General features: G+C 40.1%; 1 non-coding gene across 1 annotated transcript; it reads right to left on the bottom strand.

Annotated features, from left to right (window-relative positions):
• Window positions 1–2,947: 2,947 nt before the first annotated feature.
• On the bottom strand, window positions 2,948–3,054 carry LOC130031288 (U6 spliceosomal RNA). The gene has a single exon (XR_008793636.1). It is a non-coding gene; the product is annotated as a U6 spliceosomal RNA (small nuclear RNA).
• Window positions 3,055–9,411: the final 6,357 nt, after the last annotated feature.

Raw genomic sequence — 9,411 nt, 5'->3', positions numbered from 1 at the left:
AGTCTGGGATATAAGAGAGATGTCTCCAGGAGAGCCACCCCATCCTTTAAACTTAATATATCTTACGGTGTTAAGTTTCTCTTTCTTTCAATTCAGAAATATTTAATTAATCAAATTATAGGATATAAGTTTATCATTAAGAAAATTCTGTATAAAACAAAATGGGAATAGGAAGAACCATCCCTTTGATCAACATAGCAATTTTCCAATAATACAAACCTTAATAGTGATAGCACAGTGGGTAAGGCGTTTGCCTTGCATGCGGCCGACATGGCTGACCCGGGTTCTATTCCTCCGCCCCTCTCGGAGAGCCGGGAAAACTACTGAGAGTATCTCGCCTGCATGGCAAAGCCTGGCAAGCTACCTATAACGTATTCAATATGCCAAAAATAGTAACAACATGTCTCACAATTTGTTGTGAGCCATTACTGGTGCCCACTTGAGCAAACAGATGAACAACAGGAGTACAGTGCTACAGTGCTACGGTGTTCATACAAAATGACTAGAAATATTAAGAAGTAAATTTAAGATGTCCATTCAAATGGAAATAGACCAAGGAAAGGAGAAATATGCCCCTAGATGGTTTTCTGCCCTTGGGTGTATCTTCTTGCAAGATGAGATTTTGTCCTAGAAGAAGGTTCACCTGAGGGAAGGGCCTTACATATATTAAGTGTGCAATCACTACAAGGTGTATTGCTACCCCCAACTCTGGGGGGCTGGGTGAATAATGACGTCTGTGAGATGGGGCATGAGGGAATGGGAATGAGGGCAGAGTGAGACTGGAATGAGGGACAGGGTGAAACTGGAATGGGGCATGGGGCGAGACTGGAATAGACACATAGGGAGAATGGAATGCATGGAGGAACATAGACTGTAATATATGGCAATTAATCACCAACCATTTTGGCGGTCCTGTTTCCTCCCTCATGTGTTGGTATGCAGAGGCTGATTGGGATGGGGAGGCGACTCTTGACCACCAAACGCAAGTGGTGAGTGCCCTCACTCACAGAGAGAGAGACACACACACAGAATGATCTCTCTCCTGATGGAATATAAAGACATGTAGTAGACATGATGGAATATAAAGACATGCAAATACCCAAAGGTCACAGAAATTGAGAACTGGTCTTAGTAGTAAGCTACCTTGGGGAGTGAAGAGGAGAGACACTGGGACAATGATCAGAAAAGTAGATATTCAGGTGAGGGGTTTGGTGCTAAACCGTGTCGTGCACGAAATGCTACTATTAACAGCATAGTAAACCACTGTGCCTAAAGTAAAATCGAAACAAAATTCTCTTGACTATCTACCATTCTCAAAAGTCTAAAATTGAGACCAGAAACATAGCACAGCACTTCAGGTACTTTCCTTGCACATAGCCCATCTGTATTTGATCTTGGCAACACATATAGGCCCCAGACACTGCCCAGGAGTAATCCCTGAGCACAGGTGGGTGTGTGGCCCCAAACAAAGCAAAACAAAAACCCCTCCAAAAATTAAAATTGATGACCCTTAACAACCGAATAAAAAGTCGAATTGGGAGACAATCAGAGTGTTTATTTGGGCATTAAAAGGGCACCATAGAAACTCATTAACGGCCATGATCCAGAGACTCACAAAAAATCTCGAAAAAGAGCAACAAGTGGCAGAGATGCATTTACCTCAAGCTGTATCATTCTATTTAAAATTTTGGAATTTCTGGAGTTACATCTCATACTCTATGCCACTGGTGTACCAACAGTAGCACACAAAGTAGAAGGCAACTGATCTTGATCTATCTATCTATATACATATATATATACATACATACATATGTACACATATATATGTGTTCACAAGGCTCAACATGTAACAACATGTCAGTAATTTCTTATACAAGGCTTAACAGCTCCAAGATGAGATACAACAATCTTCATACATTTTCCTCTAAAAAGCCCTCTTTGGATCATTTTTAGTGAATAACTCTTAACAAACAACAAAAATAAATTATTGAGGATCTGCCTTTGGGGCAGGCTTGGGTAGTAGTGGTAAAATTGAAAATAATGGTGATGATAAGGTGTAATGGTGGTGGAATTGGTTTGGTGTTAGAATATTGAATACAATAAATTATTGCAAACAACCTTATAAAAATTAAAAATAAGAAAAAAAGAGTTGTAGAGGGGCAGGAGTGATAATATAGCGGGTAGGGAATTTGCCTTGCATGTAACTGACCCAACTTCGATCCCCACATCCTATATGGGCCCTATATGGTCCCCCAAGCACCGCCAGGAGTGATTCCTGAGTGCAAAGCCAAGAGTAAACCTGGAGCACCCCTGGGTGTGACCTCAAAACAAAAATAAATAAATGAAAGAGTTGTAAAGCTCATATTCAGAGAGAGTCTGCAGAAGGCACAAAAGTGAGTTTTTATAAGGGAAAGAGAAAGATGAGGTCATAAATGATATGCTGATCAGGTGAAAGCCTCAGCATGGTCAAGAGGTAAAAGTAGATTAAAGTTCACTTTTTATCAGTCCTTTCAAAGAGGATATTCTTGCTCTTGTTTCTTCTTGGAATGTTGGTGGCCAGAGGCCTTACCCAGTTTAGGGAAGACAGACTGTAGATTTGGTATATCTGCAGTGGCTTCTTGCAGCTCTGTCTTATTTCATCTACAGTCCCTACCCAGCCAACCTGGGTTCGAGTCACAGAATCCCATATGGTACCCCAAGTACTGCGAGGAGAAATTCCTGAGTGCAGAGACAGGAATAACCCCTGTGCATCTCCATGTGTGACCCCCAAAAAATGAAATCTAAATTAGCTAGAATGCTACTAGGATGAACTTCAGAATAAGAAGAATCACCAAGGTGAGAGAAAACCATTAATTATCACAAAGCACTGATCACCAAAATGCAACATATATATACATATGTATATATATAACCACAAATATATTATCTCAACATGAGTAAATTTTTTTTTTTTATGGAACGCTTCACGAATTTGCGTGTCATCCTTGTGCAGGGGCCATGCTAATCTTCTCTGTATCGTTCCAATTTTAGTATATGTGCTGCCGAAGCGAGCAAATCATGAGTAAAATTTTATGGAAGAGAAAAATGCTTTGATATCCAGAGCTGACACTTGAATCACCTTATAATCTCCAGAACCAGTGAACAAAACTAGTGGCCCAAACCATTGTTTCTCACCCTTTCAATGACTACAACTCCCTTTGGGCCTTGTTTCTTCTTGTGGCACCCTGTTCTATTAGTTGGTATTCCAACCTTGTCACAAGACTAGAGGTAAAAATCACCCATTTATTTGATTTTAACCTGTGTTCCCCTTGTAACAACCTGGTGGGCCCCTAGGAGTTATTTGATCCCTTGTTGAGTAATGCTGGTCTACAAAGTTCTAGCATTTACTCAATCTACTTAACAATTGTGGAATATACATATACATATACATATATGCATCTACATATACATGTTTATAAGTATTATACTGCAATCACCAAGCAAGGGATGTAGAGGGGAATGAAGTGACAGACTAGACGTATCATATGAGGTGGGGACTGGCAATGGCTTTCAGGGAACTGTTCTGACTATCCATTAAAAACATAAATGCTATTTACAGTATTATAAGCATATAACCTTAATTATCATAATAATTTTAATTGGCTAACGTTCCCCACATTTAATTTTCTCAAAACTATGTTCCAGCGGAGCCGCCGCGGGCCCTCGCGGCCGCCGTACTGGGGCGCGCCCGCGCATGCGCCCTGAGCCTCGTCTCCGCCTGGTTCAGCGGGTCGCCCCGACTCTGCTGCAGGCTCCTGGGCGGGCCGCCGTCCGGGTTGTTCTGCTGGGGTCCGTCACCTCCTCCTAAGGATGCATCCCGACTTATCTCCGCACTTGCACAACTGAAGAGTGCAACATCTTGATACACTTGCTTCAGGAATGTCACAAAAATCATGGCTTTCTGAAATGTTTGGTCATTGCAATGATCTTGATTGAGAGATGAGAAAAATGCTTGAAGAAAGAGTGCACGGAAAAGAGGATCAAGAGCAGGGAGCATGATAATGCGATGCGAAAGAGACTGTTTAATTCCCCAGAGGATTCTGAAAAATAAATTGTATTTTCACTGGATGCCTTGGCTGAGAGAAGACCTAGAGCCTCTTGGTTGACAGCTGAAAGAAGCCTCTCAATTGGTTCTCCGGAACCCTTTGCCGATCTGTAGACACAAGGCATGGAAAGATCCGGAAAAGCCTGGATTCTGACAATGTTGGCAGACCCTTAAGTTCTCACCAGCAAACTTGACTTCCCACTTTCCCCCTTTCTCTCCACCAGGGAACACTGGAGTAACTTCTCTCCCTCAATAAAAGAACTGATTTTAATCATAAACACACACACACACACACACACACACACACACACACACACACAATGTTCCAGCAGCATCCCTTTTACTTACCTCTTAAGAAATAATTTACAGTTTTAAATAAATGGACCCAAGAAAAGTTCGTTTGTTAATGGTCATACAATGACTAAATAGCAGTTATCTTAAACCCAATTTTGAACGATCAGAGAAACAGAACCTGGATAAGACTGTGTAGCTGACCCCAGTTTGTTCTCCAGCTTCACATATGGTCCCCCAGAATACTTCCTGGAGTGATCCTTGAGCACAGAGCCAGCAGTAAGCCCTAAGCACCACCGGGTGTAGTCCAACCCCCCTTTCCACTCCTGCCATCACCACCTAATTATGTATAAAACCCAAATCCATACACATACTAGCCTCAGTGCTCATAAACAAAGAGAGAGGGAAAAATATTAGACCCAAGGGCTCCTAGGTGGAGAATTCAATAAAGCACAAGTAAGTCAAATGGGAACAAACAGAAAGCCTGGAGTCAGAGCTGGACCCTCACAAAGCCGATGGGAAAGACAGCAGCCTGGGAGCAGGTGACACAGTACTTCCAGGTCACGGCGTGACAGAGAATTGCAGGCACCTCCTTCCTGACACATGTCCAGGACTTGATGTCCAGACACACCATTGAGCACTGACCCTGTTGACTCCCACGTAAGGAAGGTTTATTCGGTAGAAAACATACCAGACCGGCTAGATACTCTGAAACCATATCTGTCAGTGTTTCAGCATCTTCTCTAAATACGGACCCTTTTGGTCTGGCTTACTTCCAGGACCCATATCTCCCCAAATAGAAAATAATGATGATAATAATAATAGTAGTAGTAATTTAAAATAAAATTCTAAATACAAAAATTAGAATAAGATTCCCATATATTACAGCTGTTTGACTTCAGGGTAGATGCCCAAAAGACTGAAAAGAGTCAAAAAGAGATATTACAACCAAACACACAGCATTATTCACAATAGCACAAGCATAGAAGAAGCAACACACAAGTGTCTAGTGGTAGAAGAGGAAGTAGCAGAATGCTGTATAGACATAAAACAGATCACTACTGAGCTTCTCAGAAAATTCTGACACATGGTGAACACTAAAGACATGCTGCTAAGTGAACAAATCAGTGAGAAACAGAGAAACACATATTGAATCAGCTTAGACAGGAACTCTAATAAGTAGCTGGAATCTTAGAAACAGAACAGAGTTGTGGTTGCAGGTTCCTGGAGAGAAGGGGGAAAAGCATGTGCATTATTTACAGAGCAGTCTCTACCCTGCAGAAGGAAGGGGAGAGGATGATGAAAGGCAGTTGGTTGCACGACATCATCACTGTAGTTAACATCGCTGCACACAAAGATGCCAATTTTTTTTTTCGGTTTTTTGGATCACATCTGGTGATACTCAGGGGTTATTGCTGGATTTACACTCAGGAATTACTCCTGGTGGTGCTCCAGGGGACCATATGGGATGCTGGGAATTCAACCCGGGTCGGTTGCGTGCAAGGCAAATGCTGTACCCACTGTGCTATCGCTCCAGCCCCTGAAGATGTCAATTTTATCTTTTATATATGTCACAATACAAACCTTTTTAAAGCTTGGGAAGTAGATCAGTGATCTAGTGAAAAGGAATTAAATTCTGCAGGAATCTCTTCCGGAGACAAAATAAATTGGCGGAGTGGAGGACTAATTGGCTTATTCTGTGTAGAAAAATATGTGAATCCAGGGATGAATAAAATTACTAAAGACAAAAGTAAAATGCATAAATATGTATTTATGGCACATATAATAGATAATACAGGATTGAATATCTCCAAATAGAAAAGAAAGAAAATTAGAAAAGATTGAACGGTAAGAAGACATTCCTGATGAATTCATTACTGTTATCATAAACTACCACCAGGAATGGTCCAAAAATAGTAAAAAATAGTAACCAGCTACTCAGAAGTCTGCTTTAAGTGTCACCCCACTAAATTTGAATATTTGAGAAAACCATAATTTTCTCAAACGACAGCTGCCGTTCAGTTGTCTGGTGAAGGAGTCTGAATGCGGGCCTGGCCGATTTCACCAGCAAGGTGAGTTCAGTCCTCTGAGATAAACATTTCTGTCTGAGGCAAGCTAAAAGAAATCTGTTCTATATTCACAAACAGACATGGGTGAATACATTTGTCTACGCAAACTGTTAAGTCAGAGGCTAGAATACATAGAAAGCATATGATTACAAGTTTAAATATAGCAACAATGTTAGAATAATTTAAAAAGTAATTACTATATTGAGTTCTTGGGCCCCATATCTAGTTGAATTACTTACTTGTATTAGATTATTTTGTACATTATATTAGCTTCTGAGTACAGATTTTTTTCCTGAATGGTGGACATTTTGATTTTACATTGGTACCCTTTTCCTCAAATTATATCATTGAATATTATTTTCATGATACTATCTCACTGCTTTTTATAGTTGCTTATCAGATTAAAGATTGTTTCTTTGTAAACTGCTAAGTTTGTTTAGTGAATGGATATTACTATGCTGAATGGTCTTTCTGCATAGAAACTGTGAACATAAAACTGATTTGTCAAAATGAACTGTGCAGACAGAAACTTCACTTTGCTAGAAGATTCACTTTGTCTTGATTTATATAGAGATGGTTTGAAATGTAAATTCAAAGGAACGAGATGTAATTTTTCTTTTCCACTATTGTCTTTGTAATTTTTAAACTTAGGAACTCTATATTATTATATTGGTGTCGTAAATGAGTTAAAATGTGAATGGAAAAGATAAGAACAAAAGACAAAAACAAAAAAATAATAAATGACAGTATCCTGAACCTTATTCTCTATATTTACTATTTTACTTAAAATTAATTACTTAAGAAAATTATTAGCATAAAAACGTAATCCATATATTGAGGTCCTACAGTATTTTTAATTTTATTTTTATAAAGTTGTTCACAATAATTGATTACATATAATATTTGAACCCCGCACGGCAGAGCCTGGCAAGCTACCCGTGACGTACTCGATATGCCAAACACAGTAACAACAAGTCTCATGATGGAGATGTTACTGGGCCCGCTCGAGCAAAATTGATGAACAACAGGAGTACCGTGATATATATACCGTGAATATAATATTTGAACATGAATTTCACCACCATTACACCTTCCCATAGCCATATTTCAAGTGTTTCCATCCCAAACCCCAAACCCTGCCCCCAAAGCAGAACCGAAGTAATTTGTTTTGTATTTCTTGTTATGAATAATCCACTAAAAATGATCCAAAAAAGTTTTCTTAGAGAAAAATGTGTGAAGATTGTTGTATTTCACCCAGGAGCCATTAAGCCTTTCTATTAGAGATTAGTAGCATGTTGTTAAAGGTTGAGACTTGTGTGCTGAGAGATATATAGCCTACAGTATTTTTGTGTAATCTTGATGCTTCCAAAGGAAAATAGTATTTGACTGTGATATTTAGATCTCCTATATTTCTCTTATTATTCTTAATTCTTTTTATACCTTTGTCAGCTTAATTTTTGTTTTGTTTCCTCTGTATTTCTAATTTCCCTGTATTTTTCTTTTAAGAGATATCTATTTCCTTTTATAGGTCCCTAGCCTGGACTGACCAAACCCTACTTCTTTACATGACATGGTCTCTTAGACTACAGAAAGAACTGGTCAGGCAACAGATCACCGGAGATCTTTCCAGACTTCTTACTGAGCCAATTCTACTGGGGCACTTCAGACAGAAGAGACGTGCCCTCTCTGCCCGCTCCAGATGAAACCCCTGTGGCCACGAGTTTCCAGAAGCAAAACCCAGGTATGCGGATTCCAGGACTAAGACTCCAGGCCACATGGCAGTAGCTGAGACGGGCTGTCCCTCCAAGTCTCCCTGCCCGCTTGGGATCCTGGCTGTCATGCCCAAGATCTGCCTCCAGGCGCCATCTCAGTGCATCAACAGTCTTGATTCAGAGACTCCCAAATGAATCTCAAAATGTATTAGCTCCCTACAGAGATGTCTCTGGACCCAACCATTTACAATTTTAGAATTCCAGAAGTGTGTGGTTGCTTTTGTGGTCATGTGACCTTTCGTGTTATTCATAGTAAGCAATAGATAGTAAAGTATCTGCAATAGATAATACAGTATCTGCATCTGCCCCTGGCAAGGCAGGCTTGAATGGTAGTGGAAAAATTCAAGCAAACCATAATGCTGAAAAGTAGAGAGTGTGGGAGAAATTGCCATAGAGGCGCAGGGGGCGGGGGGGGGGGGGGTTGGGATGGGCAGGGGGAATACTGGGGACAGTGGTGGTGGAAAATGTGCACTGGTGGAGAGATGGATATTCGATCATTGTATGACTGAAGCTTTGTAACTGTAGCTCACAGTGATTCAATTAAAAAAAAAAACTGGTCAGAAACTTAAGAAACTGAGAGATAACATTTCTGCTCTCAAGTACATTTCAACCCCTAATAAGCTGTGTAATTTCATAGACTTTTTTTTAACTCAGCTTTATTTAAAGGAAGTCAGACAAGTGTGTCCAATTAATTCTCAGTAACATTAAAATTTATAACAGATTCCACGCATATTATTCTGGGTGCATATTTTGAAAGCAATAAATTCAAACAATAATCATAGCTTACCTATGTGATAAATTTAAATGTAAATGGTAAAACTAAAACAAGTAGGTAAAACAATTAGCTAAAACAAGAGGTAAGCTCGTGTAAGACCATGCTCCAGAGATTCATAAATAAATCTCAAGAGAACAACAAGACACAAACGATATTTTTTCCAGACACTCACACATGATTGAGATGTCCATGGTACCCTGGAAGAGGGGTGGGTCCTGGGCTGACCCACTCAAACAGAATCCTGGCCCGCACTTGCTCCCACATTTCAAAATAGCCACCATGCTCCCTACGGGACTCCATTGTCTTGGGATTCAACCTCATAGAGAAATTAGTCTGCTGAAAAACTCAGGTATGGGTATTTTGTGACTGAGATCTTCCAGGCTTTCTCAGAGTCAGGATGGGCTACTTCTGCCCCGCTTC

The sequence above is a fragment of the Sorex fumeus genome, unplaced genomic scaffold, assembly GCF_029834395.1.
Source record: "Sorex fumeus unplaced genomic scaffold, SorFum_2.1 ptg000046l, whole genome shotgun sequence".
Classification (NCBI taxonomy): Eukaryota; Metazoa; Chordata; class Mammalia; order Eulipotyphla; family Soricidae; genus Sorex; species Sorex fumeus.
Note: the sequence above shows the minus strand (reverse complement) of the source record. Positions and strands in the feature narration are given on the sequence as shown.